Below are 5,292 nucleotides of genomic sequence, written 5' to 3'. Positions count from 1 at the left end.
CAAATGCATCCATTTGGGACTTTGCTACTATTTTATACTGCAAACACTCTTTACTCTTGCTCGTGTTTAGTTTTCGTACATGTTCTTTACAATAATTGATCCTTAGAATTCAATATGTGGAAGTGATTCTGGTGTAACACTCCATGGTATATTAACCTGATGTGTTTATCACCTTCAGTTGGTCCAAGCAAACAAGTGGGCAGCTCATCCTTCGCAGGATCCCAGCAGCACCTGGCTCCTCACCTGGCTCCGCTTCATTCAGTCCACTGAGAACCACGGTAAGAAGGGCGAACACTTTCCAGAAGCTAAACATCACACATTTTACACAATTACTATAAACACATATGGATTTATTGTCCTTGAGAAAAGTAAAGGCAAGACATGTTTTTAAAAAGTGTGCACATTACAGCCATGGCTGTTTCTTGCAAGCTTCCTTTCTTTAGCTCATATTTCAGTCAAATGCTCTCATGTCTGTTTCACTTTCTGCAGCGCTTGTTTGAACAATGTATTATTGCATTGTCCTCCTTTTAATTCAGTATGTGATGAGAGAGTGATTATTGTGTAACCCTCGCTGGTGTGTCGTCATGACGTGGAGCAGTGGTCTGATTGTTGTATTTATTTTGACCTTCAGATGGACCGGCACTACAAGTGGACAGCGGTCCTCCTGCCAGACCCCAGCCGGCCCCGCCTCATCCTGCGCAGGACCCCAGCCCCCCCCCTCCCAGAGTGGCTCCTCACCTGGCTCCCCAGGTACAGCTGCCTCTGGATCTAACACTTCTTCTTCTCGCACCCCCTTCAGGGTGGTCTGCAACTCCTCTGCCGGCTCCCACCTTGGCCCCCCAGCTGGCCCCGCCCCTGAGCCGAAGTGGAAGAAGAACCTGAGGCTTCTGATGAAGAGGAGGGACCAGGCTGGCAGCAGGGGGAGCAGGAGAGGCGCTGTGGATGAAGGTAAGTCTGACCCTGGCTCCTCCATTAGGTCCTCCTCCTCCTCCTCTCGCTCTTCCTCTCGCTCTTCCTCTCGCTCCTCCTCCTCCTCCTCCTCCTCCTCCTCCTCCTCCTCCTCTCGCTCTTGCTCTTGCTCTCGCTCTAGCTCTCGTTCTAGCTCTTCCTCCTCCTCCTCCTCCTCCTCCTCCTCCTCCTCCTCTCGCTCTTGCTCTCGCTCTAGCTCTCGTTCTAGCTCTTCCTCCTCCTCTACCTCATCCTCTAGCTCTTCCTCTTGCTTTTCTTCTTGCTCTTGCTTTTCTTGCTCCTCCTCCCCTGTCCTCTCCTGCAGACCCTCCCCACCTGTTCCCGAGGAGGGCTGGTCTCTGGTGCCGTGTGCTCATCCCACTAGGATCGTCCTCCGGCGGCCGCAGCGGTCCGGCTCCTCCTCCTCTCGCTCCTCCTCTTGCTTTTCTTCTTGCTCTTGCTTTTCTTGCTCCTCCTCCCCTGTCCTCTCCTGCAGACCCTCCCCACCTGTTCCCGAGGAGGGCTGGTCTCTGGTGCCGTGTGCTCATCCCACTAGGATCGTCCTCCGGCGGCCGCAGCGGTCCGGCTCCTCCCCCCGACCCGAGCCCCCCCGTGAGCCTCTACCGGTGAGGAAGGTCCCGGAGCAGCAGTGGATGAAGAGCGTCCGACTTCTGATGAAGAAGAGGAGCCAGGTGGGCAGCAGGTGGCGCAAGAGAGGAGCCGAGGCTGCAGGTATGTCAGCAGGTAACGGTGCTGCTAAGCGCTTCTGTCCTTCCACTTAATTTCTACATGTTTTTTCCCCCGGCTAAATAGAGTAACATATGTTTATATTGTATTTCTTAAAATTGAATTGATTTGAATTTGAGTTAATTGGAATTATTTTTAATAGATTTCAATTAAATTACATTTATCTCAATGTAAGCTGTTCAAATTGAATTGAATAATTAAAAAAACTATTTGTTTTTGTTTAAATGATTTGAACGGGTAAGTATTTTCTCATTTAATTGAGCTCAATTCAGTCGAAATGATTTGAACCTAAAAATATTTAAATTTGATGAATTCATATTTTTTTAGATTGCACTGCTTTGTCATGAACTATTTTTAAATGTGAACGGTAAGTATTGGATTGAACTGAATTAAATGAAAGTGTACCAGATGTAAGGACCCTGCTCTGGTTAGAATCCTTGTTGCCGGTCCATTACTCAGGCAGGGTGTCTGCACAGAGTGGGGGGGATCTGGGGGGGACAGTGTGAACCTCCAACGTGTTTCACCCCCTCAGTGAAGCCCCCCTGTGCAGAGAAGGAAAAGGATGGCGACACCATGTCATAGCGGTCCATATGTCTGTCGAGGGCCACCCCAGCCAAGAAGAGTCTGCAGAGACAAGGGCCTCAGGGCAGGGGCCACACTGGGGAAGGGGGGGGGAGTAACTGTAGTGGTACAAACTGTGATAGTAAGATCAGCAACAAGGTGTTTAAAAATGGTAAAAAAAAACATTGAAAGGGTGTAAAATGGGATAAAAGGGTTATCCAATCAGAAAGAGACGTTTAAAGAGCACAGAGGAGAGATGAAAAGGATCACAGCAGAGAAGAGTAGAGAAGAAACACTCAGGGAAGACGAGGAATACGAGAAGAGAAAATATGAGAGAGGGGCATGTGGGAACCCTCTCATTATTAAAGGTAAATATCATTTTAACATTTTCATTCGTACTACTTGTTTTTAACAGTGTTTGCATGTGTTGTTGTTTTTCCAGAGGGGAGGAAAGAAGCGAAGAGGAGAGGAGGAGGGAGGCAAAATTAAGAGTGACATGTCACAAACAAAATGGTAATAATCAAGATATCCAATATAATTTCTAGATTTCACAAAGTTATTTACGTTTGTAGAGAACTTCACATGCAAAAAAGGTAAAAACCAAGTTATTCAATCTTTTGTTTCTAGATTTCAGGAAGTTCAGTTCATCTGTTCACACCATAGACTGTATATATAAAGGTTCACACGTTATTTTTGAAGATTCTAACATCACTTGTTTTTATTTTTAGAGAGGAGAGGGTAGGAGAGGAGGTGGAGGGGCAAAACTAGGCATGACTTCTCATGTAAAGAAGGTCAAATACTGATACGAGATTTCACCAAGTTCTGTTCACGTGTTATTTGAAGATTTTAACATGTTTTCCTTTTATCTTTTAGAGACCTGAGAGGAAATGAGGAGAGGAAGGGAGGAGGCAATAATTAAGTTTGACCTCTCACAAAAAAAGGTATAGATCATTTAATGTTATCACCACGTTTCGTTGAATTGAGTTCATTTGTACGACTTTTAAGTTTTTCATTATTATTTTAGTTTTTAGAGGGAGAAAATGAGAGGAAGAGGAGAGGAGGTGGAGGGCAATATGAAGGGCAGTCTTTCCCATGTAAAAAGTAAATAACAATGTATTTCATATTTTATTAAAATTAATGTGGTTGGATAACTCATCTGTTCATTTTTTTCTGGAGATTTTCTTTGTTTTTTTTTGTTACAGAATTAAAGGTGTATTCTAAGGGAAAAAACTGGCAGGGAAACGGGGTTCAGGGGGAGTGGCACCCGTAGGATAGATAGAAAAGGGGGAAGTGACGTCTGACTCAGAGGTCGCGCAGCTGTGGAGAAGAACGTGTTGCCCACATTCTGTTACTGAGTTTAGGCTAGTTAGCTAGCAGGTTTATTGTTTTGGGTGCAGTCACTTTTGCCTCCACTTGCTGTTCAAATAAATGTTGAAAGAAAAAGTAAAGCTGTTTACAGTTCTGTTTCATATGGGTGTTGAGAGATGTATCCATAGATTTAGTCCCTAATTTTGCTCTCAAAGTGCACCAGATTGATGCATTAAAAAACTAACATCGATATGGCTGAGGGTCCGGCGAAAAAGAAATCAAAAACGTATTATTTCCACCCGGAATGGGAGCATGAATTTATTTTCACATCAGCGAAAGAGAAGACTGCCTCATATGCCAACAGGCGGTAGCCTTGGCGAAACGAGGCAACCTGGAGCGCCATCATGCGATCACCCATGGTAAATTCAAAGACTCATATCCACTCAACAGCGCATTAAGAACCAAAATAATTGATGAACTGAAAAGAGGACTAAAAGCACAGCAGTCGCTTTTCATCGCGCCTACAGCAAAGAGCAATGCAGCTACAGAAACGTCCCTCCGGATTAGCCATATTTTGGCTCAGCACAAAAAACCATTTACGGATGGTGAGATGATTAAAGAAGCAATGAGCGCCACAGCTGACGTCTTGTTTGCGGATTTCAAAAACAAAGAGGACATAAAAGCAAGGATAAAAAGTGTACCACTTGGTGCACCTACTGTAGCCAGAAGAGTCCAGTCATTGTCCGAAGATGTATCCCAGCAAGTATTAAAAGACTTGTCTCTCTCGGAATACTTTTCAGTTCAATTTGACGAGTCTACCGATGCCACAGACACAGCCCAGCTAGGTGTGTTTGTCCGAATGCTTTTCACGGATTTTACTGTCAAGGAGGCCGTTCTTGCCCTTATCCCATTGAAAGAAAGAACCAGGGGTGAGGATGTGTAGAAGGCATTCAAGGACTATGTTCGTGAGTACAAGATTCCCATTCATAAAATAGTGTCCTTCACAACCGATGGGGCACCAGCGATGCTCGGTGTTCGTTCAGGATTTGTTGCGCTGTGCAGAAAAGACCCAGACTTTCCACCATTTGTAAACTATCACTGTGTGATACATCAACAGGCATTGGCAGCTAAAGCAATTGACATGTCACATGTAATGAATGTTGTTGTTAAGATTGTCAACTCAATTCGCGCAAAAGCACTCCAGCACCGGCTATTTAAGTCTTTATTGGACGAGCTCGACTCTGTGTATGGAGATTTGATCCTTCACGCAGATGTAAGGTGGCTCAGTCGGGGCAAGGTGCTCCAGCGTTTTCTGGATTTGCCACCAGAGATCATCAGTTTTCTGAAGTCGAGGAACGAGGAGTATGAGCAGCTGTCCTCCGGCTGGCAATCACTAACTATCAGCCAGATTTCAAAAGGCTTACAGATAATGTGCAGTCACAGCAGTCTCATTAAAGGCAGGCTGATAGAGCAACTTGAGCATTGGAAATATATTGTGCATTGAACAGAGCAACTTAATATGGATTACATTGAACTGTAGGCTAATATCTGTGCATGTGAATATTACCAATTGAACTGAGAAACTAAATATAGTGCATTGAACAGATACTGTAAATATGAATAGTGTCACGGTCGAGTGAAGGAAGCAGGACCCAAATGCAGATAACTTTTGAGAAACCCTTTAATTCCAAGATAATGCCAAAACACGGAACACTCACCGGTGAACTC

The 5,292-nt window shown here is 44.8% G+C and overlaps 1 long non-coding RNA gene across 1 annotated transcript; it reads left to right on the top strand.

Moving 5' to 3' along the window:
- Positions 1-1,400: 1,400 nt before the first annotated feature.
- LOC117441517 (uncharacterized) lies at positions 1,401-3,773 on the top strand. The gene is made up of 5 exons (XR_004551394.2): positions 1,401-1,680; positions 2,699-2,769; positions 2,985-3,047; positions 3,130-3,197; positions 3,281-3,773. It is a non-coding gene; the product is annotated as an uncharacterized lncRNA (long non-coding RNA).
- Positions 3,774-5,292: the final 1,519 nt, after the last annotated feature.

Source organism: Pseudochaenichthys georgianus, unplaced genomic scaffold (assembly GCF_902827115.2).
Source record: "Pseudochaenichthys georgianus unplaced genomic scaffold, fPseGeo1.2 scaffold_1762_arrow_ctg1, whole genome shotgun sequence".
Classification (NCBI taxonomy): domain Eukaryota; kingdom Metazoa; phylum Chordata; class Actinopteri; order Perciformes; family Channichthyidae; genus Pseudochaenichthys; species Pseudochaenichthys georgianus.
Note: the sequence above shows the minus strand (reverse complement) of the source record. Positions and strands in the feature narration are given on the sequence as shown.